General features: G+C 39.9%; 1 long non-coding RNA gene across 1 annotated transcript in view; it reads left to right on the top strand.

Moving 5' to 3' along the window:
• The window catches only part of LOC149982915 (uncharacterized), a 31,855-nt gene that overhangs the window by 3,188 nt on the left and 706 nt on the right, over positions 1 to 27,961 (top strand). Inside the window, exon 2 of the long non-coding RNA XR_016496749.1 lies at positions 27,655 to 27,961. This exon is cut by the window's right edge and continues 706 nt beyond it. This is a non-coding gene — a long non-coding RNA (uncharacterized LOC149982915). The remainder of the gene's footprint in view (positions 1 to 27,654) is intronic.

Below are 27,961 nucleotides of genomic sequence, written 5' to 3'. Positions count from 1 at the left end.
ACCACCTCTGGTAAACACACACTATATGAAATAAAATCTGTTTATTTGTCACATGCACAGGATACAGAAGGTGTAAACGGTACAGTGAAATGGTTAGTTGCATAGTAGCAATATAGAAAGTGTCCAGATAAATATTGTATAAATATTTTATAATTATTAGATGATTTTTCCCAAGACACACTTGTATGGTTCATGTGAAAGAAAGGCTATAACCACCGCCCAGCCACATCCAGCTAAGTGGATGGGTCACTATTGTCTAAACATGTACACATGTTCATGAAATACAATAGATGCCCGTAATCACCCCCAGACACACTGGGCTAACTTGATCGGTAATGTTATCATCTGGCAAAGTAGAGTCTTTTGTTTAGCCATGTATCTAGCTAGCTAAACACTGATGGTGCTTTCAAAATAACTGCGAGCTTGAAAAATATGAAGTCAAATCAGGATGTCAGTGATATTCAGATCAGAAAGTCGGGGCTCCAGAATGAGGCCCGAGATCCTGAGTTGAAATTTCGAGTTGGACGACCGTTCAAAAATATTTTTTCCATTAGGAGTTTATTTTTTTTTATAAAAAAATATTTTGGAGTTCCCCGTTGTCTTGAACAAGCTGAAGTTGTAGATTTCCGAGTTCCCAGTTGTTTTGAACTTGGCAATAATCCCAACCCATACTGATTGTCATAGCTAGCCACCATGTAGGAATCTCCAGGTAGCTAAAGCTAACCAACTAAGTTCAATGTTAGCTAGCTAGCTAACATTAGGCTATAACTAGCAATGCAAATGGCTTTCTGAGATACAAATAATATTACTACACAGATCATACATGTAACGTTAGCTAGCAAGCCCGCCAGTTGAGGACACGTTCTCATTTACAACTGCGACTTAGCCATGATAAAGCAAAGCCGTGCGGCAAAAACAACAGTTACACATGGGATAGACAAACGTACAGTCAACACAATATAAAAGTGTGTATATATACAGTGTGTGCAAATGTAGTAAGATTAGGGAGGTAAGGCAATAAATAAGCCATAGTGGCAAAATAATTACAATTTAGCATTAACACTGGAGGGATAGATAGAGTAAGGTACTTAATTGTTACCTAGAAATTATTTGATTTTGAGATAAATACATCTGAATTGGATCGTTAAAAGGTACCACTACAGCGGCAAGTGTTTGTACACCTTTAGGAACAAATCTAAACCTTTTTCCTAAGTGTAATATAATAGAGCCCCACAGTGGATGTGTCATAATGCCCATAAAACCAAGCGGTCAAACAGGGAAATGGTTCCAATCATTTTTCCACCATACATTTCTCATAGGTGATTTTAGAAACACTTAAAATAAGGGCTGTGTTTCGTGTACGCTAACCCTGGCGTAACGTTTTGATAACCATATAAATCACTTCCGGACACGGTGACTTTTATCAATATATTAAGCTCCATTTACTCTCAGATTAGAAAATGATCATTAACATCAAAGTAGACATCATGCAAGTCTACAAATCCTTGCAAGCTCCTGCACGTTATCTCTAGCTGACACCTTTGCTAACAGGTATTGTGTCAATTTAAAACTTGCCGAAGACCGTTCACAGATTATTACTACATTTAGCTGACAATAGATAGTTAATCCAGAGATTCTTATTTAAAAAAAATAAAAATATTTCACCTTTATTTAACCAGGCAGGCCAGTTGAGAACAAGTTCTAATTTACAACTGCGACCAGGCCAAGACAAAACAGTGCGACAAAAAACAACACATACACATGGGATAGACAAACGTACAGTCAATAACATAATAGAAAAATCTATGTACAGTGTGCAAATGCAGTAAGGCAATAAATAGGCCATAGTGGTGAAATAATTACAATTTAGCATTAACACTGGAGTGATAGATGTGTAGATGATGATGTGCAAGTAGAGATACTGGGGTGCAAAAGAGCAAAAAAATAACTATGGGGATGAGGTAGCTGGATGGGCTATTTACAGATGGGCTGTATACAGATGCAGTGATCGGTAAGCTGCTCTGACAGCTGATGCTTAAAGTTAGTGAGGGAGATAAGTCTCCAACTTCAGTGATTTTGGCAATTCGTTCCAGTCATTGGAAGCAGAACTGGAAGGAAAGGTGGCCAAAGGAGGTGTTGGCTTTGGGGATGACCAGTGAAATATACCTGCTGGAGCACGTGCTACGGGTGGGTGTTGCTATGGTGACAAGTGAGCTGAGATAAGGCGGAGCTTTACCTAGCAAAGACTTATAGATGACCTGGAGCCAGTGGGTTTGGTGAACGATATGTAGAGGACCATGGCACCTGACCACATGAATGAACAGTAGTCCAGGTGCGACAGAACTAAACTGTAGGACCTGCCTTGTTGATAGGCCTGTTAAGACGGTAGAGCAGTGCTTTATTATGGACAGACTTCTCATCTTAGCTACTGTTGTATCAATATGTTTTGACCATGACAGTTTACAATCCAGGGTCACTCCCAGCAGTTTAGTCACATCAACTTGCTGAATTTCCACATGATTTATTACAAGATTTAGATGGTTTAGGATTTAGTGAATGATTTGTCCCAAATGCAATGCTTTTAGTTTTTGAAATATTTAGGACTAATTTATTCCTTGCCACACATTCTGAAACTAACTGCAGCTCTTTGTTAAGTGTTTCAGTAATTTCAGTTGCTGTGCTAGCTGATATTTATATTGTTGAGTCATCCGCATACATGGACACACTGGCATTAGTAAAGATTGAAAAAGTAAGGGGCCTAGACAGCTGCCCTGGGGAATTCCTGATTCTACCTGGATTATGTTGGAGAGGCTTCCATTAAAGAACACCCTCTGTGTTCTGTTAAAGAGGTAACTCTTTATCCAGAATATAAAACCATAACATATCAGTTTTTCCTGCAGCAGACTATGATCGATAATGTCAAAAGCGGCACTGAACTCTAACAAAACATCCCCCACAATCGTTTCATCATCAATTTCTCTCAGCCAATCATCAGTAATTTGTGTATGTGCTGTGCTTGTTGAATATCCTTCTTTATAAGCGTGCTGAAAGTCTGTTAATTTGTTTACAGTAAGATAACATTGTATGTGGTCAAACATTTTTTTCCTAATATTTACTAAGGGTTGGTAATAGGCTGACTGTTTGGCTATTTGAAGTTTTTTTTTTTTTACTATTCTTAGGTTGTGGATTGACTTTTGCTTCTCTCCGTGCCTGAGGGCACACAGTTTCTAGTAGGCTTAAATTGAAGATATGGGAAATAGGAGTGACAATATTGTCTGTGATTATCCTCAGTAATATTCCATCCAAGTTGTCAGACCCCGGTGGCTTGTCATTGTTGATAGACAACAATTTTTTTCATCTCTTCCACACTGACTTAACAAAATTACAATTCTTGTCTTTCATAATTGGGTCAGATATACTGTACTTGGCTGTGTAGTGTCAGTGTTTGTTGCTGGCATATCATGCCTAAATTTGCTAATCTTGCCAATGAAAAAAATCATTAAAGTAGTTGGCAATATCAGTCTGGTTTATAATGAATGAGCCATCTGACTCGATGAATGATGGAGCTGAGTTTGCCAATTTTCCCAAAGTGTCCTTGACGGAGTGCCAAAGTTTTTTTACTATCATTCTGTCATTTATCTTTGTTTCATAGTGTAGTTCTTAATGTGTGCATGCTTATTAGTAACTGAGAAAAGTAATTTCATAACTGTGTCAAGTGCAACGTCCGTTTGCTCCTCATTCCACACCACGGATCACCAAATATTCTTTACATCAACTATATAGGAATCACTACAAAACTTATTGTATGACCTCTTATATACTCTATTAGGCCCAGGCTTTGGAATTTTGGTTTTCCTGCCGTGTTTCCTCCGACACATTGGTGCGGCTGGCTTCCGGGTTGGATGCGCGCTGTATAAAGAAGCAGAGCGGCTTGGTTGGGTTGTGTATCGGAGGACGCATGACTTTCAACCTTCGTCTCTCCCGAGCCCGTACGGGAGTTGTAGCGATGAGACAAGATAGTAGCTACTAAAAACAATTGGATACCACGAAATTGGGGAGAAAAAGGGGTAAAAAAAGAAAAGTGCAAAAAGTGCTCTTCACTGACGAGTCGCGGTTTTGTCTCACCAGGGGTGATGGTCGTTTATCGTCGAAGGAATGAGCGTTACACCGAGGCCTGTACTCGAGCGGGATCGATTTGGAGGTGGAGGGTCCGTCATGGTCTGGGGCAGTGTGTCACAGCATCATCGGGCTGAGCTTGTTACTGCAGGCAATCTCAACGCTGTGCGTTACATGGAAGACATCCTCCTCCCTCATGTGATATCCTTCCTGCAGGCTCATCCTGACATGACCTTCCAGCATGACAATGCCACCAGCCATACTGCTCGTCCTGTGCGTGATTTTCTGCAAGAGAGGAATGTCAGTGTTCTGCTTTGGCCAGCGAAGAGCCCGGATCTCAATCCAATTTAACACATCTGAGACCTGTTGGATCGGAGGGTGAGGGCTAAGGCCATTACCCCCAGAAATGTCTGGGAACTTGCAGGTGCCTTGGTGGAAGAGTGGAGTAACATCTCACAGCAAGAAATTGAACATTTGGTGCAGTCCATGAGAAGGAGATGCACTGCAGTACTTAATGCAGCTGGTGGCCACACCAGATACTGACTGTTACTTTTGACCCCCTTTTGTTCAGGGACATATTACATTTCTGTTAGTCACATGTCTGTGGAACTTGTTCAGTGTATGTCTGTTGTTGAATCTTGTTATGTTCATACAAATATTTACACGTTTAGTTTGCTGAAAATAAACACAGTTCACAGTGAGAGGACAGTTCTTTTTTTGCTTTATATTGTGATGACTACATCCGATGGATGTGGATACTGCTTTCAAGCACATTTCTGCAGCATTAGTAAAGATGTGATCAATACATGTTGCTTTAATTCCTGTGCTGTTTGTAACTACTGTGGTAGGTTTATTAATAATCTGAACCAGGTTGCAGGCACTGGTTACAGTTTGAAGGTTTTTCTTGAGTGGGCAGCTTTTTGAAAGACAGTCAATATTTAAATCACCCAGAGAATATACCTCTCTGTTATCACATACATTATCAAGCATTTCACACGTTATCCAGATTCTGACTGTTAGCACTTGGTTCCCACAAGAATGGGTTTTAAGTGAGGCAGATGAACCTGTAGCAATATTACTTCAACAGTATTTAACATGAGATTCTCTCATCTTCAGTGGTTCTGAATATAAACAGCAACACCTCCACCACTGACATTTCTGTGAATGTTATAACAATGTATTGCTAACACTATCATAAACGGTATTGTCTAAATTAGTTTCAGAGACAGTCAGAATATGAATGTCATCTGTTAATAGCAAGTTATTAATTTCATGAACCTTGTTTGTTAAGCTACATATGTTAGCATGGGTTATTTTGAGCGCTTTTCATGTGTGCTTGCTTGTTTTCATTGCTTTACTGGGAAGCTTAGCAGAAGTAGATATTCTCATGTTATTTATGTCAGTGCAGGGTGAGCTGTGCAGGGTGAGCTGCACACAGTGGACTTCCTACTAGTTCACATCGCCTCAGTGCTAACAGCATAAATCGGGTTCATAGACCCATGATTGCTGCATATAATAGCTGTAGCATCAGCCGAGTCATTCGGGGCAGTTAGAATGAAGTTACATTGTGTTGCTGAGTCATCATAGAAACAATGGTAGGGATTAACTGAGCTGGGCTTGGGTCATTGATAAGTCATTGTCAGAACGCAGCCTTATAATGCTGTGAAAGGATCCAGGAACTCAAATGATTTGTATGGATCCCAACCTCCTTTTAAAACATGTTTTGTTTCCAAAAGGTATTGAGATTGTCAACAAAAGTTACACCCATTGAGCTGCAATAGTTACATAGGCAGTTGTGTAGAGAAATAATCCCGCTAAAGTGTTAAATGCCACGATTCAGAGGGCACAGGGCCAGATATACTGGTTATTTTATTAGTGTCTAGCAGAGTCTGTCAGCTCTTTGAAATCCAGTTTCAACTGTTCAGAGCTGCCCTTCATAATGTCATTAAAACCCACATGGACTATGATAGAATTGATGTCCATGTCCTGGCATAGTACATTCGAATGCAGCTTAGTAATGTAATTTACTCAAGCTCCAGGATAGGACATTGTTTCACCAGGAACAGTCACGTTTCTTACCATGGAGCTTCCCAAAATCACGGCTGGCGAGAAGGATGAGGAAATCCACACGCTTCACAGCATGGTGCAGGCCTGTGTTCTGTTGTACCCCTTTTCCTACTATGTTTCTACTATGTTTGCATGCCCAATGATAATTTGGGGCCATCGGCCACCACTATTTTGTTCAATAGCTGAGGGAGTTTAGCAAACCTAATTGAGAAAAGAACATAGACAGTGCTATGCATACAAGGACTGTGTCACGCCCTGGCCTTAGTTATCTTTGTTTTCTTTATTTTGGTTAGGCCAGGGTGTGACATGGGTGATGTATTGTTTTTGTTTCCTCTAGGGTGTTTGTACTGTCTAGGGTTTTTTGTAGATTTATGGAGTTGTGTTCATTCTAGGTCATTATGTAAGTCTATGGTTGCCTAGATTGGTTCTCAATCAGAGGCAGGTGTTTATCGTTGTCTCTGATTGGGAACCATATTTAGGCAGCCATGTTCTTTGGGTATTTTGTGGGTGATTATTTCCGTGTCTGTTTCACCACACGGTACTGTTTTCGTTCGTTTCCCGTTTTATTGTTTTTGTAAGTATTTCTTATTAAAAGAACCATGGACACTTACCACGCCGCATATTGGTCCTCTGATCCTTCTCGTGACAGACTGTCCATCCGTGATATCAAATGTATATTTTTAAGCATGTTTTGCTGGGATTTTCTTTTTGTCATCAGCGGTGGCAATGCTAGGGATTAAAAAAAATGTTTTGTAGAATGACCTCTGGTGACTAAGTCATTCTACTCAAATAAAATGTTGACACCATCTGGAATAAAACTGATTTGCGCAACTGCACTGTAGGGAGATAAGGAGTAAGCGGTGGCTAGTGGCTCTCATTTGCGCCACTGCTCGCTCTTTTTTTCTACAAATATATGTTGTAAACACTCTGAGTGATCGAGTGTGTCAATTTAGTAGGAAAACGGAAGACAGTCCTCCCCTCCTTGATAACCTCCTTTTGGCTTGGAAGCACAAGGGTTTCCTAAAGCGAAATAGTTTTGATATCTGCCACACCCCCTTTGTATCAGCTGTTGTATTGTCAGAGGAGAAAAGCATGCACACATTTTTTGCACAACTAAATTTATTTGTTTTTATCACTTTTTAAACATTTTATTTTAACATTTACATAATTTGCCTGATGATGCGCGAGTGGAGAAGGAGCTTCTTATTTTATACAAGCACATTTCCGTCCACGTTCACTCTCCCAGCCGCCTCTCAATTACCTTTGACCTTTTTTTAAAAGGAGGTGAAAAGGGAATTTGGACATCCCCATCTGCATATCATTTGCATCATCACACTTATTGCTCTATACTGCAGTGTTTCTCAATCCTGGTCCAGAGGACCCAAAAGGGTGCACTTTTTAGTTTTCGCTGTATCACACACACACTTAATTCAACTCATTATCAAGCCTTTGAATTTAATAAGTGCTAGAACAACAACAAAAATGTGCATCCCTTTGGGACCAGGATTGGGGAACACAGAATACTTTCAGTACAGCAATCTTGAACTTCACTGCTGGTAGTCACATTTTTGGCATTGATTTCCTTACACTGTATACAATATGTACATTTGTGATTTGATAGATTTTTCCCTTTAATCAGATTTCTTGCATTGCATATGATCTGAGCATGTGATATGAATAAACTATTTATTTTATAAAGAAAACTATGATTTTGTCATCTCTTAAAGCTTGTTTGGGCAGCAGCATCTGGGACCTGTATGGAGACAGAACAAACCCAGGTTGGTCCCAGGTGGTCATCCCAATTGAAACTCACATTTACAGCCTACTTATTGCCCATATTCTGTAGGTCTCACTAGACACCCATCCTATACCCAGATGTAACCCATTTGGGTAAACACCTGGGACCCTTGTTTGCAACTTACGAAGCCCAACATTAACCCAAATAAATCCCAACATGGCAACCACGTGGAGCCAACATGGATCATGAGGACCAAACTTTGTGGGTCCTTAACTTGGGGCCCCTGTTAGGGCTGGCAGGTATACCGTATTTTATGATATACCGGTATTGAAGCAGGGACCGGTTTGAGTTTTTCCTTTTATACCGTTATTTGAGTGTTTTGTTTTGCTAAATGTGATACGGTATGTATAATGTCAATTTTTATTGTTTACTTCACTATTTGAATCATCTCCCTCTGCTCTTTCTCGCCGTGCCACTTTCCACACAGACCTAGCCATACCCCATCACTCAAAGAGAGCATTTGATGTTCCTCAACCGCGAAACAACAATGCTGTTTTCACTTTGCTTCTTTAATATAAATCCACTAGCTTTCTATAATTACACTTAGTTTGTGTTTCTTTATATCAGCAAACAGCTAGTTTGTCTTTTTTTAGCAAGTTGCCCTAAATCTTGTGAGATGCTAATTGTTAGCCACTAATGCTAATAGCTAGCTAGCTAAGAAATGTACAGAGTAAGAGCAAACATAGCTAGCTAATACAGCCTGATAATAACAGTGATTGTGTAGACCTAAATCAGCATGTTTGTGCAAAAGTATCTTCTAAATCAAATCAAAGAGGAATATGCAAAGCAAGAATGTTAGCTACATGACGTAGCTAAGAGAGAACATGCAATGTAGCCAACGCTTATAGGGTCCCCTAGGAAAAACGTATCAACACTTTAGTTCTTACCCTGTCACAATAACTCCTCCCTGGCATTTTGATTTGTTGTCATCTCAAACAACACCATATTCAATGTGACCACTATTATATTCGAACTATAGAATTCGAATAGTCGTTCTATTTCCATGATTCCAACAGTTTTGCTCTAATTCGCAAGTCAAATTGCAATTGTAACATTTCTTTAAAAATACATCCTAGATCATTTGCACATATCGTGCAGCCCTACGTGGCAATGTGGAAATTCTCTCAATTGAGCAGTTGTGTAAAAATACTTTCAAGTACTACTTAAGTCTGTTTTTTTTGTTGGTATCTGTACTTTAATACTTTTACTTTTACTCAACTACATTCCTAAAGAAAATACTGTACTTGTTACTCCATATATTTTCCCTTACACCTAAAAGTACTCATTACATTTTGAATGCTTAGCAGGACAGGAAAATGGTCCAATTCACACACTTGTCAAGAGAACATCCCTGGTCATCTACTGCATCTGATCTGGAGGACTCCCTAAACACACAAATGCTTTGTAAATTATGTCTGAGTGTTGGAGGGTGCCCCTGGCTATCTGTAAATAAATAAAAATTGTGCCATCTGGTTTGCTTAATTTTAATGATTTTTTTAAATATAAATATAAATATATATATATACTTTTACTTTTGATACTTAAGTACATTTTATCAATTACATTTACTTTTGATACTTGAGTACATTTTAAAACCAAATACTTTTAGAAATGTACTCAAAGTAGTGTTTTACTGGGTGACTTTTTACATTTTCTATTAATGTATCTTTTACTCAAGTATGACAATTGGTTACTTTTTCCACCACTGAAATTGAGTGCAGGAAATGCAGAACTTATAAGTGCTGAAATTAGTTTTGTTTTATACTGTTCAATTCAACCAATCAGAATGGAGAAACATTCGAAGTGATTTCAATGAGTCTGTGTTGCCACCCTAGGATAACCTACTTTTCTTATGAGTAGTAAAACTTTTATTATTCAAAAACATACCATCATACAGTCCATTTTTGTATTTTATTTTTTAATACTGTGGTATAATATTTTGACCATATCGCCCAGCCCTAGCCCCTGTTGGCAAGAGCACATTTGCCCCCCAAGAAAAGCCCAAAATGAACCCACATAAAAGCCAACAGACAACTTTGTGGGTCCCTGTTGGGGAATGGGGAATACCTAGTCAGTTGTACAACTGAATGCATTCAAATTAAATGTGTCTTTTACCTTTAACTCAACCCCCTGAATCAAAGCGGTGTGGGGGGCTGCCTTAATCGACAGCTACATCATCAATGCCCAGGGAACAGTGGGTTAACTGCCTTGCTCAGGAGCAGAACGACAGATTTTTACCTTGTCAGCTCGGTGATTCGATCCAGCAACCTTTCGGTTACTGGCCCAACACTCCTACCTGCCAGGCTACCTTGGGATTCCCTCATGGGCCCTGTGGAACAGCCCTTCATTAAAACATATGGACACCACATAGTGATCAATTGACAGATCTGAAACCCTACCAACTGACTCACAAATATCATGCTCCTGCCCTTACAATCCCACCCACAGTGCTTGATTGACAGGCCAAACTGTTAAGTATGTGGCCAGGATGATGCATGACAATGAGGAAATTAAATAATTGAAAATGGGAGGAATAATACTGTTTTACCCAATAAGGATTAGAATCTTGTACTTGGTGCATTTTATTTATTTACCCACAAGTTTTCAACTTATTTTTGTCACAAATGTAGTGCAATTACAAATGAGAACTATCTTTTAACAATGTTCTTGCCCAATATGGCAGTGCTATTTGGCAGTGCATTGAACAAGAACTGTCAACTTTTGTACAACTTAACTTAATTAAAAATTAAAAGCTGAAATGTCTTGAGTCAGTAAGTATTCAACCCCTTTGGTATGGCAAACCTAAATAAGTTCAGGAGTAAAGCTTTGCTTAACAAGTCACATCATAAGTAGCATGGACTTACTGTGTGCAGTAATAGTGTTTAACATGATTTTTGAATGACTACCTCTACTCCACTATCTGTAAGATCCCTCAGTCGAGCAGTGAATTTCAAACACAGATTTAACCACAAAGACCAGGGAGGTTTTCCAATGACACGCAAAGAAGGGCACCTATGGATGGATGGATCATTGAATATTCCTTTGAGCTTGGTGAAGTTATTATAACTTTGGATGGTGTATCAATACACCTAATCACTACAGAGATAGTTGTCCTTCCTAACTCTGTTGCCGGAGGAGAAGGAAACCGCTCAGGGATATCACCATGAGGCCAATGGTGACTTTAAAACAGAGATTAATGGCTGTGATAGGTGAACTGAGGATGGATCAAAAATATTGTAGTTTCTCCACAATACTAACTTAAAGGACAGAGTGAAAAGAAGGAAGCCTGTATAGAATAAAAATATTCCAAAACATGCATCCTGTTTGCAATAATTCACTAAAGTAAAACTACAACAAATGTGGCAAAGAAATTAACTTTGTCCTGAATACAAAGTGTTATGTTTGGGGCAAACACAACACATCACTGAGTACCACTCTTCATATTTTCAAGCGTGGTGGCAGTATCATGTTATGGGTATGCATGTCATCGGCAAGGACTAGGGTGATTTTTAGGATAAAAATAAACGCAATAGAGCTAAGGACAGTTGACATCCTAGAGGAAAACTTAGAGACTGGGAGAAAAATATCCTTTCAGCAGGACAATGACCTAAAACACAAGGACAAATATACACTGGAGTTGCTTACCAAGACGACATTGAATGTTTGTGAGTGGCCTAGTTACAGTTTTGACTTAAATCGGTTTGAACATATATGACAAGACTTGAAAATGGCTGTCTAAGCAATGATCAGCAACCAGCTTGAAGAATGTAAACAAAAAAAATAAGACTTACGCAGAAAGACTCACACCTGAAATCACTGCCAAAGGTGTGCCGAATACAACCTTACAGCGAAATGCTTACTTACAAGCCCTTAACCAATAATACAGTTTTAAGAAAAATAGTTGTAAAAAATTGAATAGTCTGGGCAGCCATTTGATTAGATGTTCAAGAGTCTTATGGCTTTCGGGGGTAGAAGCTGTTTAGAAGCCTCTTGGACCTAGACTTGGCGCTCCGGTACCGCTTGCCGTGCGGTAGCAGAGAGAACAGTCTATGACTAGGGTGGCTGGAGTCTCTGACAATTTTTAGGGCCTTCCTCTGAAACCGCCTGGTATAGAAGTCCTGGATGGCAGGAGCTTGGCCCCAGTGATGTACAGGGCCATCCGCACTTCCCTCAGTAGTGCCTTGCGGTCGGAGGCCCGAGCAGTTGCCATACCAGGCGGTGATGCAACGCGTCAGGATTTTAACAGCGGGGCCTCCCGGGTGGCGCAGTGGTTAAGGGCGCTGTACTGCAGCGCCAGCTGTACCACCAGAGACCCTGGGTTCATGCCCAGGCTCTGTCGTAACTGGCCGTGACCGGGAGGTCCGTGGGGCAACGCACAATTGGCCTAGCGTCGTCCGGGTTAGGGAGGGCTTGGCCGGTAGGGATATCCTTGTCTTATCATGCACCAGCTACTCCTGTGGTGGGCCGGGCGCAGTGTGCGCTAACCAAGGTTGCCAGTTGCACGGTGTTTCCTCCGACACATTGGTGAAGCTGGCTTCCGGGTTGGATGCGCGCTGTGTTAAGAAGCAGTGCGGCTTGGTTGGGTTGTGTATCGGAGGACGCATGACTTTCAACCTTTGTCTCTCCCGAGCCCGTAGTTGTAACGCTGAGACAAGATAGTAGCTACTAAAACAATTGGATACCATGAAAAAGGGGTAAAAATAAATAAAATATTTTTTAAAAGGAAACAGTACCTTTTTTATTTTTTTTAATTTAAACTTTGGCTCCAGGTCATCTATAAGTCTTTGCTAGGTAAAGGACCGCATTATCTCAGCTCACTTGTCACCATAGCAACACCCACCCGTAGCACGTGCTCCAGCAGGTATATTTCACTGGTCATCCCCAAAGCCAACACCTCCTTTGACCGCCTTTCCTTCCAGTTCTGCTTCCAATGACTGGAACAAATTGCCAAAATCACTGAAGTTGGAGACTTATCTCCCTCACTAACTTTAAGCATCAGCTGTCAGAGCAGCTTACCGATCACTGCACATGTACACAGCCCATCTGTAAATAGCCCATCCAGCTACCTCATCCCCATATTGTTAATTTTTGCTCTTTTGCACCCCAGTATCTCTACTTGCACATCATCATCTGCACATCTATCACTCCAGTGTTAATGCTAAATTGTAATTATCTTGCCACTATGGCCTATTTATTTATTTAAATTGACAATTCTGTGAACTGTCTTCGGCAAGGTTTAAATTGACACAATACCTGTTAGCAAAGGTGTCAGCTAGAGATAACGTGCAGGAGCTTGCAAGGATTTGTAGACTTGCATGATGTCTACTTTGATGTTAATGATCATTTTCTAATCTGAGAGTAATTAGAGCTTAATATATTGATAAAAGTCACCGTGTCCGGAAGTGATTTTACATGGTTATCAAAACATTACACCAGGGTTAGCGTACACGAAACACAGCCCTTATTTTAAGTGTTTCTAAAATCACCTATGAGAAAAATGTATGGTGGAAAAATGATTGGAACCATTTCCCCGTTTTGACCGCTTGGTTTTATGGGCATTATGACACATCCACTGTGGAGCTCTATTATATTACACTCTTACGAACAAGGTTTAGATTTATTCCTAAAGGTGTACAAGGTGTAGTGGTACCCTTTAACGATCCAACTCAGATGTATTTATCTCAAAATCAAATAATTTCTGGGTAACAATTAAGTACCTAACTCTAATTATTCTCAAGTAAAATGATAAAAAATAAACATGTAGCTTCTTAGCAAAGCGCAATTTGTCAAGCAAGAATTTTGCGACGATTGTCTGAGTGGGGAGGGGAAAGCTGAATGGTTTGGAACTCTTATTGGTCAATTAACTTATTTCACCAGGCAGACCAACTCCATCCCACCAAAACAGGCAGACATTTCAGGTGGTCTTTTCAAACAGACTACCTCCACCATGACTCGTTGGCCAAAGCCTATGGGAAATTAATGTTTTTCTTGTAGGAGATTTTGGAAAATGTGGAAAATAATGCAAAGCCTGGTTAACACAGGCTTAGGGGATCTTATATGTTTTGATTCTTTAAGATAATCTTCATCAGCTAACGTCACTTGTGAATTTTTGAAGCATTTTTGTAAAGAAAACAAACACACAAAACACAAAGGCTTCCTAATTCGTAAAGGTAAATTTAACTGACTGATATTATCTCATAGAACAAAACGTGTAAGATCTCAGACCTTCTGCGTTTTTCCCAAAACCCCATTCTTTCTCCATTATCTTCCCCCATAGGAATGGCTGGACGAACCAGCGGTACAGTTGAAGTCGGAAGTTTACATGCACTTAGGTTGGAGTTAAAACTCGCTTTTCAACCACTCCACAGATTTCTTGTTTACAAACTATAGTTTTGGCAAGTCGGTTAGGACATCTACTTTGTGCATGACACAAGTAATTTTTCCAACAATTGCTTACAGACACATTATTTCACTTACAATTCACAGTATCACAATTCCAGTGGGTCAGAAGTTTACACTAAGTTGACTGTGCCTTTTAAACAGCTTGGAAAATTCCAGAAAATGATGTCATGGCTTTAGAATTTTCTGATAGGCTAATTGACATACTTTGAGTCAATTGGAGGTGTATCTGTGGATGTATTTCAAGGCCTACCTTCAAACTCAGTGCTTCTTTGCTTGACGTCATGGGATAATCAAAATTAATCAGCCAAGATCTCAGAAAAAAATTGTAGACCTCCACAATTCTGGTTCATCCTTGGGAGCAATTTAAAAATACCTGAAGGTACCACGTTCATCTGTACAAACAATAGTACACAAGTATCGGAGGTGTGGACTCGAGTCACATGACTTGGACTTGAGTCACAAATATGATGACTTGCAACTCGACTTTGACACCAATGACTCATAACTTGACTTGGACTTGAGCCTTATGACTCGACTTAACTTGATACCCTCTCCAAGCCCAAATATTAAAAATGATGTTATTTTTAAAAAGTGTGCAGCGCATAAACTCTTCATTTAACGGATTACAGTTTGAATCGGACAGCAGCTATTCAATTTGTGCCAGCCGAGAAAAACTTGTGCGTGACAGTGCAGAGGAACGTTGGCGGATGAGTTCAGATGAAGCGCTTGGACAGAGGATACCCCAAATTATTATTTTCGGATATAAAGACGATGCTGTATCACCAATAAACAAATTGTGACTTGCAAAACATGTGGGAAGAAAATTACAGACGGAGGCACAACAATTTCCAACTTTGGTCGACATTTGGAGCTGCACAAAGAATGGTCATTGCTAATATAGCCGACAACTATATAGTTAAATCAATGAGCCTCCACACAGTCAGTCAGTGCGGGAACATGATCATTGCACCCAAGATTGAGCTACAACTGGCTAGGCAGTTGGTAGCCTAAATCCTGCCTGATGTTCCTAAAACAAGGTTGGCCGATTGTGGTTGGGTGATTGTGTACAAGTCTTTCTCATGGCTATTTCCATGGAAATGCAACGTTTATTTGGAAAGTAATAAATTATATAGATATTTTTAAAAGCATTCATGATTTGCGTAAATGTAATATACAAACTATTACTCTTTGTTAAAAATATGAAATAGTATTACATTTGGTGAAGAGCACATTTATGATTTGTTTAGGACTTGAAATTCAAAGTTAGACTTGAGACTTGACTCGGACTTGCCTTGCTTGACTTGGAACTTGACTTGGGCGCTGAGTGCTAAGACTTGAGACTTACTTGTAAAACAATGACTTGGTCCCACCTCTGGCAAGTATAAACACCATAGGACCACGCAGCCATCATACCGCTCAGGAAGGAAACGCGTTCTGTCTCCTAGATGAACGTACTTTTGTGCGAAAAGTGCAAATCAATCACAGAACAACAGCAAAGGAGCTTGTGAAGATGCTGGAGGAATCAGGTACAAAAGTATCTATATCCACAATAAAACGTACCTTTTGGAGAAATGGCCTCTGGTCTGATGAAATAAAAATAGAACTGTTTGGCCATAATGACCATCGTTATGTTTGGAGGAAAAAGGGGGAGGCATGCAAGCCGATGAATACCATCCCAACCGTGAAGCACGGGGGTGGCAGCATCATGTTGTGGGGGTGCTTTGCTGCAGGAGGGACTGGTGCACTTCACAAAATAGATGGCATCATGAGGCAGGAAAATGATGTGGAAATATTGAAGCAACATCTCATGACATCAGTCAGGAATTTTAAAGCTTGGTCTCAAATGGGTCTTCCAAATGGACATTGACCCCAAGCATGCTTCCAAAGTTGTGGCAAATTGGCTTAAGGACAATAAAGTCAAGGTATTGGAGTGGCCATCACAAAGCCCTGACCTCAATCCTATGGAAGATTTGTGGGCAGAATTGAAAAAGCTTGTGTGAGCAAGGAGGCCTCCAAACCTGACTCAGTTACACCAGCTCAGTCAGAAAGAATGGCCCAAAATTCACCCAACTTATTGTGGGAAGCTTGTGGAAGGCTATCCAAAACGTTTGACCCAAATTAAACAATTTAAAAAGGCAATTTTTACTCTGATTAAATGTCAGGAATTGTGAAAACTGAGTTTTTAAATGTATTTGGCGAAGATGTATGTAAACGTCCGACTTCAACTTTACTTATTTCTAGTTTTAGGACTACAAACTTGCGAGCACTATATAAGTGTATTTTTGTACCCTAGTTCATACCTCAGGCCACATCAGGCCTCCAAGTAAGGTTGCAAAAGTCTGACTTTCCTCACATTTTCCAAAAATCCTGGTTGTAGGATTTTGGAGTTCCTGCTTCTGTTTCCAGGAATATTCCAAACAAAATTTCTGGACAATTTCCAAGATGTTGCAACCCTACCTGCAAGGGTTGTTACGTTTGATATCCGAGCTTTGAGGAATGCAGCTAACTTTGAAGCAGTGTGCCGACGCGTGCATCTCTTTATCGGAAGTACGCCAATAATGACGTCCGACGCTTCCTTTGATCATAAGCTGTGTGTTGCAAAATGTGAGATCCCACTGATTTCACCTTATTTTCAGAGTGCTTTCTTCGATTCCAAGCGGCTTTCAAACACCAACCTCTACTGTACACCGTACTTGCAAATATAATTAGGATTTTGTACAAAATGTTTCACCTGACTGGTATTTTAGCAGGTAGAGTAGGTAACTATGGAACATTCAGTTACGTGAGGGTATATGGTTTAATCCGTCTGAAGACGCACTTAATGTTTTGTGAAACCACACTTTCTGCACTGTTCAAATCATTTGTTTTATTTGGTATAGTATAAGCTTCTGTCTTAAGTATCCTAAATAGTGCCATAGATGACGTTTTTAGAAAAAACAGTCAACTTGAAGGCAAAAAAGGGAAGCGTGATGTAAGATGCAAACCTGGTTTTCCAACTGATTATAGGCTCCTGAAGCCAACAATTTATCGCTGCGCCATGGAGTTTTGATAAAAAGTGGGGGGAAAAGCAATATTCACGCGCTGCTATTCATTGCTGACCAGCAGATGTCACTAATGTGCATTGTGAAAAGATAATGAAGAACCATGCTTCGGCACAATTTGGTGAATGCACCAAAGCCTTCAGAAAGCCTTTGTTTCCCATCACTAGAACCAGACAGAAGTAGGATATCCAACAGTTGGAATTTGTATTAACCTGCAACCTACAATCAGAATGAATTCCATGTTTAGAAACATTGTGAGGAGACTACTCAAGGCATTTAAACTGGAACAAACATTTCAGTAACGAGTGCAAAAAATCTAACTGTTTGGATTAGTTTAGAAAAATGTATGTTATTTATCTTTGTGTGGCATACGACTAATCAATTCATGTACATGCACAAACATATATATTGAAACAAACAATTCTGGATTTCAACCTGCAATAGAGCATGCTGGGAAATATGATAACGATGGGTGTAGTTTTCTGTTCTAGTGTCTTTGGGTCCATAGACTCAACACTTTGTTTTGTTTTTGGGGGGGTTGTTTTTCAATGGAGAATTTGCAGTTTAGTTAAAGGGATATCAAGGTTCAGTGCAGTCAGTGCATGGCTCTGGGGTAGTCTCAGTGATCCCAGTTGCTGCTTAAACCACAGGGCTGGACTTCATAGAGCAGCTCAGACTAGGAGTAATGATCTAGGATTCCCCCCCCCCCCCCCCCCCTCCAGGTCCATTCATTATAATCTAAAAGGCAAAAAAAAGATCAGCACTCCTCTTTATGAATATTGGCCCTGATCTCCGAAGTCAATGACTCCAAACTGAGAGTTGCCGTTGGAACAGCTCAATGTCTGTGGAGCCACAAGGACTGGTAGGCTGGTTCTGATCAGGTTAGTTTCTATCACTGATGTTTGCTGCATCTCAGATTCTATCGATTTTATTTTTGTATACATTTTATTTCCTCATGGCAATGCTGTAACAATAGACAATAATTGTATACATTGACCCAGAGTGGAAGGTAGTTGAGGTGAATGAAGTGGGTTATTAGAGGCATGGTGAGGCACCAGAGAGTCTGCTCTTGCTCTTTCTCTCTCTCTGATGAATATGCTGCTTGTTGTAATGGAGACAGATGCTGTGCCGATGTCTCTGTTCAGGAAGTGACCACTGATCACATCAGATCAGGAACAGGGGTCTGGATGCTCTCAGCAGAAATACATCACATAATTCGCTGTGGGCAATATATTAAACAGTCTCATTCTCTTACTGTAGACACTGGTCTCATACACTGCAGCCATTCTAAATCTGAAAAAAACGTTATGGATATTCATGGGAATAGTCAACCTGCGCATGCCCAAATAGAGTTTGTAATTTCGAAATTAAAACATGTTTTAAAAGTTTAAGTAGGAACTCGCATGATTTTTGTCCATTTCAGAGTAGGAGGCCAAGACTTAAAGGCTTTTCAGTCAATCATATTTCTTGGCTCACAACTGTCCCCCTATTTGAATGATGAAGATGAGATAATAATGAAGCAATACAGACCAAATTGAAGTGTTCTAGAATTGTGTTTGCATGTTCTACAGTGTTGTAAAGACTGGGACAGGCAATCTAACGTTCATAATGTTTTTTAAACGTTTTGGTAAAACAACATGCACCTCACATTGGATCATCTTGATCATCTCTTTATAGCTAACTTTCATCAAGGTTATATATGGTATTTTCATTGTCTATTCTTTTTCAGCGTTGTGAAATCAGTAAAATTGCTAACGGTTTTTGATGTGTTGGATATTGATCAATCAAATCTTAGATTCAGAAACTTGTGCATGGTGTGTGTGCTAGCTCATGTAGTATTCAGACTTTTGCAGAAGCAATTGTTGATATCTTAAAAAAACATGTTAATCTTATCTTGGAAAATATATGCTGAAATGCATTTCATATAGCAGTACAGTTGTTTTTTTTTTTTTTACATTGAAAGGGTATAACTTGTTGGGGGTGGGTGGGTAGATACACCTATACACTACCGTTCAAAAGTTTGGGGTCACTTAGACATGTTCTTGTTTTTGAAAGAAAATGACATTTTCTGTCCTTCAAAACAACATAAAATTGATCAGAAATGCAGAGTAGACATTGTTCATCTTGCAAAATACTATTGTAGCTGGAAATGGCAGATTCTTTATGGAATATCTACATAGGCGTACAGAGGCCCATTATCAGCAACCCTCACTCCTGTGTGCCAATGGCACATTGTGTTAGCTAATCCATATCATTTTAATAGGCTAATTGATCATTAGAAAACCCTTTTGCAATTATGTTAACGTGGCTGAAAACTGTGCTGATTAAATAAGTAATAAAACTAGCCTTTAGACTAGTTGAGTATCTGGCGCATCAGCATTTGTGGGTTCTGAAACTTTTCAGTCTATTCTTGTTCTGAGAAGTTAAGGCTATTCCATGTGAGAAATTGCCAAGAAACTGACGATCTCATACAACGCTGAGTACTACTCCCTTCACAGAACTGCGCAAACTGGCTCTAACCAGAATAGAAAGCAGAGTGGGAGATCCCGGTGTACAACTGAGCAAGTGGACAAGTACATTAGTGTCTAGTTTGAGAAACAGACGCCTCACAAGTCCTCAACAGGCAGCTTCATTAAGTAATACCTGCAAAACACCAGTCTCAACGTCAACAGTGAAAAGCCAGCATCCTGGATTTGTACACATAGCTAGTTTCAGCAGTAAATAATACAGCAAGAACCCAATTCAGACTTAGAAAATGTACTCCTTTCTTATGCACTTTTTAGTAGTTAGGTTTCAGACTTACAATATGCAGGTGCGTAACGGGCTGTGCAGACATTGTTCCCTAAATTTAAATTTAGCCGCTGAAAACCCTCTCCACTTGCTGGCCAACAGATGTTCATGTGGAGTTTAAATTCAATAGGGTTTTCAGTACATTTATCTAAAGCCATCACTAAGTACCTTTTTTAATTTAGATTTTCTCAACATACACTAGAACATATGGAGAGAACATTCCAGAATATTAGGGATGAATTAAAGAAAGCCATGTACAGTGCATTCGGTAAGTATTCAGACCCCTTCCCTTTTTCCACATTTTGTTATGTTACAGCCTTATTCTAAAATGGATTAAATATTTTTTCCCCTCATTCATCTACACACAATACCCCATAATGACAAGGTGAAAACAGGTTTTTAGCCATTTTTGCAAATGTATATAAAAATAAAAATAACTTTATTTACATAAGTATTCAGACCCTTTTGTTATGAGACTTGAAATTGAGCTCAGGTGCATCCTGTTTCCATTGATCATCCTTGATGTTTCTACAACTTGATTGGAGTCCACCTGTGGCAAATTAAATTGTTTTGACATGATTAGGAAAAGCACACACCTGTATAAGGTCCCAGTTGACAGTGCATGTCGATGGGGTGCTGACAGACAATCGTTGATGGATCTTTATAGAGCTCTGATCAGGACGATACATGATTACGGGTGTATAGTTTATGAAACAGCGGCGAAGACTTGGCTTCAGAAGCTCGACAGAATCCAGTAAAAAGCTATAAGAATATGTATTGGTGCATTTAAATCAACATCTGTACGTGCCATACTAGTGGATGCAGGTGAGATGCCTTTGGATATATGGCATGAACAATTGTCATTAGTTTATTGGGTTAGGTTGAAAAGCTTTGAGCATTGAGCATCCCACAGCTACTGATCTAGATGACTGTTGGGAATATACAAGTGGCTTGCAAAAGTATTCACCCTCTTTGGCATTTTTCATATTTTGTTGTGAAACAAACAAGAAATAAGACACACAAAAAAGAACTTGAGTGTGCATAACTATTCACCCCCCCAAAGTCAATACTCTGTAGAGCCACCTTTTGCAGCAATTGCAGCTGCAAGACTATTGGGTTATGTCTCTATAAGCTTGGCACATCTAGTCACTGGGATTTTTGTCCATTCGTCAAGACAAAATTGCTCCAGCTCCTTCAAGTTGGATGGGTTCCGCTGGTGCACAGCAGTCTTTAAGTCATATCACAGATTCTCAATTGGATTGAGGTCTAGGCTTTGACTAGGCCACTCCAAGGCATTTAAATTTCCCCTTAAACCACTCGAGTGTTGCTTTAGCAGTATGCTTAGGGTCATTGTCCTGCTGGAAGCTGAACCTCCGTCCCAGGCTCAAATCTCTTGAAGACTGAAACAGGTTACTCTCAAGAATTTCCTTGTATTTTCATTCCTTCAATTTTGACCAGTTTCCCAATCCCTGCCGATGGAAAAACATGGTATTCTCGGGGTGATGAGAGGTGTTGGGTTTGCGCCAGACAGTGTTTTTACTTGATGGCAAAAAAGCTCAATTTTAGACTCATATGACCAGAGTACCTTCTTCTAAATGTTTGGGGAGTCTCCCACATACCTTTTGGCGAACACCAAACATGTTTGCTTATTTTTGTCTTTAAAACTTCTTAAGGTATAGGGGGCAGCATTTTTGCTTTTGGATAAATAGTGTGCCCAATTTCAACTTCCTGCTACTCATGCCAGGAATATAAGATATGCATATTATTAGTAGATTTGGATAGAAACACTCTGAAGTTTCTAAAATTGTTTGAATCATGTCTGTGAGTATAACACAACTTATGTAGCAGGCAAAACCCTGAGGACTAACCTTTCAGAATTTGTTTTTTTTTGGTCTCTGTCTGTCTCATTGGCAAATTATATTTCTTAGGAACCAGTTTTCAGTTCCTACCGCTTCCATTGGATGACACCAGTCTTTGGAATTTGGTTGAGGTTATTCATTTGTGCAATGAAGAAGTAGGCCATCTAGGAACTGGGTAACACTGTTGAGAGTGCGCAAGACATGAAAAGTAGCGTTGGTTTGTTGTCTTCCTGTATTGAACACAGATAGACCAGTCTACAATTTGATAGATTTATTAACATTTAAAAATACCTAAAGTTGTATTACAAAAGTAGTTTGAAATTTTTTGGCAAAGTTTATAGGCAACTTTTGAAATATTTTGTAGTGACGTTGCGTTTTTTGGAAGCTGTTTTTTTTTCTGGGTCAAAGGCATCAAATATATGGACGGAATTAATCGAACAAAATGATCAATTGTGATGTTTATGGGACATATTGGAGTGCCAACAAAAGAAGCTCGTCAAATGTAATGCATGTTTTATATTTAATTTCTGCGTTTTTGTCATGCCCTGGTCAAAGTATTTTGTGTTTATTTTCATTTATTTGGTCAGGCCAGGATGTGGCATGGGTTTTTGTATGTGGTGTGTTGGGATTGTAGCTTAGTGGGGTGTTCTAGTGAAGTCTATGGCTGTCTGAAGTGGTTCTCAATCAGAGGCAGGTGTTTATCGTTGTCTCTGATTGGGAACCATATTTAGGCAGCCATATTCTTTGGGTGTGTCGTGGGTGATTGTCCTTAGTGTCCCTGTTTCTGTCGTGGTGTTAGTTTGCACCAGTTTAGGCTGTTTCGGTTTTCACATTACGTTTATTGTTTTTGTACAGTTCGTGTTTCTTCATTATTAAATAAACATGGATTGCAATAGCCACGCTGCATTTTGGTCCGACTCTACTTCAACCGAAGAAAACCGTTACAGTTTTGTGTAGCGCCTGTAGGATTGAAATATGCTACCCTCTTTGTTTACTATTGTGCCATCATCAGATAATGGCTTCTTATGCTTTCCCTGAAAAGCCTTTTAAAAATCTGACATGTTGGCTGGATTCACAACGAGTGTAGCTTTAATTGAGTATCTTACATGTGTGATTTAATGAAAGTTTGATTTTTATATATATATTTTTTTAAATGCCACGCTGCATTTTCCCTGTTTTGCCCAAGTGGGACGTAACCGTCCCCTATACCATAAGAAGTTAAGCAATGGCATTTTCCTGGCCACTCTTCCGTAATCCCAGCTCTGTGGAGAATTTCAATAAGCGTTTTTCTGGCCGTGCTTTCCACCTGGCTACCCCTACCACTATCAACAGCTCTCCACCCTCCACAGCAACTTGTCCAAGACTCCCCCATTTCTCCTTCACCCAAATCCAGATAGCTGATGTTCTGAAAGAGCTGCAAAGTCTGAATCTGCTACAGACCTATATCTATTCTACCTTTCCTTTTGAAGGTCTTCGAAAGCCAAGTTAACAAGCAGATCACCGACCATTTTTGAATCCCACCGTACCTTCTCCGCTATGCAATTTGGTTTCAGAGCTGGTCATGGGTGCACCTCAGCCATGCTCAAGGTCCTAAACGATATCATAACTGCCATTGATAAGAGACATTAATGTGCAGCCGTATTCATCGACCTGGCCACAACTTTCGACTCTGTTAATCACCACATTCTTATCGGCAGACTCAAGACTTCTCTTATAGAGTTCAGTGTGTCAAATCGGAGGGCCTGTTGTCTGGACCTCTGGTAGTCTCTATGGGGGTGCCACAGGGTTCAATTCTCGGGCCGACTCTCTTCTCTGTATGCATCATTGATGTTGCTCTTGTTGCTTTGGTGACCAAAGCAACACCCACCCACACCCAAAGCCAATTCTTCCTTTGGCTTCCTTTCCTTCAAGTTCAATGCTGCCAATGACTAGAACGAACTGCAAAAATCACTGAAGCTGGAGACTCATATCTCCCTCACTAACTTTAAGCACCAGCTGTCAGGGCAGCTCACAGACCACTGCACCCGTACATAGCCCTTTGTAAATATCCCCTCCAACTACCTCATCCCCATACTGTTATTTAATTATTTTTCTTGCTCATTTACACCCCAGTATCTCTACTGCACATTAATCTTCTGCACATCTACCATTCCAGTGTTTTAATTGCTATATTGTAATTACTTCGCCACCATGGCCTATTTATTGCCTTACCTCCATTATCCTACCTCATTTACACATTTGTTTGTTTATTCCATGTGTAACTCTGTTGAATGTGTCAAACTGCTTTGCGGTATCTTGGCCAGGTCGCATTTGCAAATGAGAACTTACTCTTAACTAACCTACCTGGTTAAATAAAGGTGAAATAAAAATAAATACCACTTTACATTTTTTTTTTTTTTATGTTATTTTTTTAATATCACTTCACCAATTTGGACTATTTTGTATGTCCATTAAATGATATCCAAATAAAAATCAATTGAAATTACAAGTTGTAATGCAACAAAATAGTACTAACATCAAGGGGGATGAATACTTTTGCAAGGCACTGTACTAGTAGACAAGGCAGTGGTTTTGGTAGGACAGTTGGCAAGCTTGCTGATGAGGGCGGTTTGAGTGAGTTGGAAGCTGGCCCTTCTGTGGTGATAGGGGATGTTCCTCCATGGTTACTCCCAGATCCTGTTGTTATCTAACCTAGATAAAGAAAAGGAAATATTGGTCAGAAGTCAGTGATATAGGGAAACTGGTTGACAAATACTGTACATACACTACGGGTCAGAAGTTTTAGACCACCTACTCATCTAAGGATTTTTCTTTATTTGTACTATTTTCTACATTTTAGAATAATAGTGAAGACATAAACTATTAAATAACACATATGGAATCATGTAGTAAACAAAGTGTTACACAAATCAAAATATATTTGAGATTCTTCAAATAGCCACCCTTTGCCTTGATGACAGCTTTGCACACGCTTGTCATTCTCTCAACCAGCTTTGACGTATTCACCTGGAATGCATTTCAATTAACAGTTAACAATTAACATACCTTCTTAAAAGTGCATTTGTGGAATTTCTTTCCCCCTTAATGCGTTAATGTTTGAGCCAATTAGTTGTGTTGTGACAAAGTAGGGGTGGTATACAGAAGATAGCCCTATTTGGTAAAATACCAAGTCCATATTATGGCAAGAAAGCTCAAATAAACAGAGAAACGAAAGCCCATCATTTCTTTACGACATGAAGGTCAGTCAATACGGAAGAACTTTGAAAGTTTCTTCAAGTGCAGTTGCAAAAGACATCAAGCGCTATGATGAAACTGGCTCAGACGCATCTCAACATCAACTGTTCAGAGGAGACTGTGTGAATCAGGCCTTCATGGTCAAATTGCTGCAAAGAAACCACTACTAAAGGACACCAATAATAAGAAGATACTTTCTTTGGCCAAGAAACACAAGCAATAGACATTAGGCTGGTGGAAATTTGTCCATTGGTCTGGAGTCCAAATTGGAGATTTTTTGGTTCCAACCGCTGTCTTTGTGAGACGCATGTGTATTTCCCACGTAAAGCATTAGAGGAGGTGGTGTTATGGTATGTGGGTGCTTTGCTGGTGACACTGTCTGTGGTTTATTTAGAATTCAAGGCATACTGAACCAGCATGGCTACCACAGCATTCTGCAGCGATACTCCATCCCATCTGGTTTGTGCTTTAATTTTTTAAAACTTGGCAAGTCAGTTAAGAACAAATCCTTATTTACATTGACGGCCTACCCCAGCCAAACCTGGGCCAATTGTGCACCACCCTATGGAACATCCAATCACGGCAGGATGTGATTCATCCTGGATTCGAACCAGGGACTGTAGTGACTCTTCTTGCACTGAGATGCAGTGTCTTAGTCCCACTGGGGCTCCCGAGTGGCGCAGCAGTCTATAATTTTGTTTTTCAACAGAACAATTACCTCCAGGCTGTGTAAGGGCTATTTGAAAAATAAGAGTTATGGAGTACTGAACCAGATGACGTGGCCTCCACAATCACCCAACCTCAACGAAATTGAGATGGTTTGGAATGAGTTGGACCGCAGAGTGAAGGAAAAGCGGCCAACAATTGCTGAGCATATGTGGGAACTCCTTCAAGCATTCCAGGTGAAGCTGGTTGAGAGAATGCCAAGAGTGTGCAAAGCTGTCAAGGCAAAGTGTGGCTTTTTGAAGAATCTCAAATATGAAAGATTTTGGTTTGTTTAATACTTTTTGGGTTACTACATGATTCCATGTGTTATTTCTTAGTTTTGTTGTCTTCACTGTTATTCTACAATGTAGAAAATAGTAAAAATAAAGAAAAACCCTTTCATGAGTAGGTGTTCTGAAACTATTGACCCGTAGTGTAGGTAGAATTTTTTTTTAGCTTTTTTTTACAGCTTTTCACAAATTGATGCAAGAACCCAGATAGTGGGTGCACAGGCGTAGGCGTTTACGTTCCTGAATTTGATTTGCAGATATGTAGAAGACTAACAGATGAACTGTCAGTATACTCAGTTGAACTCTTGGCGATAATAGTTTCCCTCCAGTGGGTGGAGGACGTACAACCTGTTAGAATTATAGTATGCTCAGATTATCTGTCTTTATTGAGTAGTTTATCATCTGGTCAATCTAATAGGAGTGACTTACTATTGGAGGTATTAATGTTATTATGGAAAATTGAGAGAATAGGTGTGGAAGTGAGATTCTGCTGGTTCCCACATTCGGTTGTGGAAGGGAATGAAATTGTTAGCCAAAAGGGCTTTGAAACTAGATATAATTGATATTCGTTTTTTCTGAATGCTTAAAACACTAACAGTGATTCTTGAAGCACTATCCCTGAAACCATTAACACTTGTTGCCAATTTAATAACACGTTTCTAGCAAAACTTTAAACATAGGTCTCTAGATTGCAACACTACTTCGCCAATTGCCTTTCCACATTGGCACATTTAAAAACACTTTTAGATAATGAGTTCACTTACAAATCGGAGCTTGAGCACTATCAATAGGATGCAGGTAAACATTTGGTTTGGACAACAATGGAGGCCAATAATGGACAGAGTTAGAGGGATGAGAACTAGAGGAAGTGGAGGATGAGGAGGTGAAGAAGTAGGAGGTGGAGGAGAAGGAAGAGGTGAAGGAGGACGAGGAAGGGGAGTCAGGAACACAATAACTAAGGGGTGCGTACTGGCGGCAGAGAAGTCAGGCGCAGGAGAGCAAAAACGGTGTTACAATGGTGCAGTTTAAAAATAAAATCACCGTAAACAATCAAATACAATGGGTACAAAACCCTTCGCACACCAGACATGACGTGCACAAGCACTTACAATAAACAATTCCGGACAAGGACATGAGGGGAACAGAGGGTTAAATACACATATGTAATGATGGAATTGAAACCAGGTATGTGGGACAACAAAAAAAATGGAAAATGAAAAGTGGATCAATGATGGCTCGAAGACTGGCGACGCTGGACGGCGGTCACCATACTTATGATCTATGGTGCTACATCATATTGACTCATCCCTGTCTTTTTGTACTGTGCTACATTTTTTTCTTGTCTCTTTCAGAGAGTCATGGAGCTAGAAGCAGATACAGTGCATCATCAGCTAATATATGTGGACGAGGCAGGTTTCAACCTGGCAAAAACAAGGTGCTGCGGCAGAAATATCATCGGACACCGTGTCATCATCAACGTCCCGGGACAACATGGTGGCAACATAAGAATGTTTTCGGCTATTCGTCAAAACGGCATCCTTCACCATCATGCAATCATAGGCCCATACAACCCTGTACACATTATCACATTTCTGGACACCCTCCCAACTGACTAATCCCTAATGACCAGGGGCCAGAGCAGCCCAGGTACGGTATCTG

This window comes from Oncorhynchus mykiss, chromosome 6, assembly GCF_057628025.1.
Source record: "Oncorhynchus mykiss isolate SJ-2025 chromosome 6, ASM5762802v1, whole genome shotgun sequence".
Lineage (NCBI taxonomy): Eukaryota > Metazoa > Chordata > Actinopteri > Salmoniformes > Salmonidae > Oncorhynchus > Oncorhynchus mykiss.
This window is presented reverse-complemented; position numbering and strand designations above follow the sequence as displayed.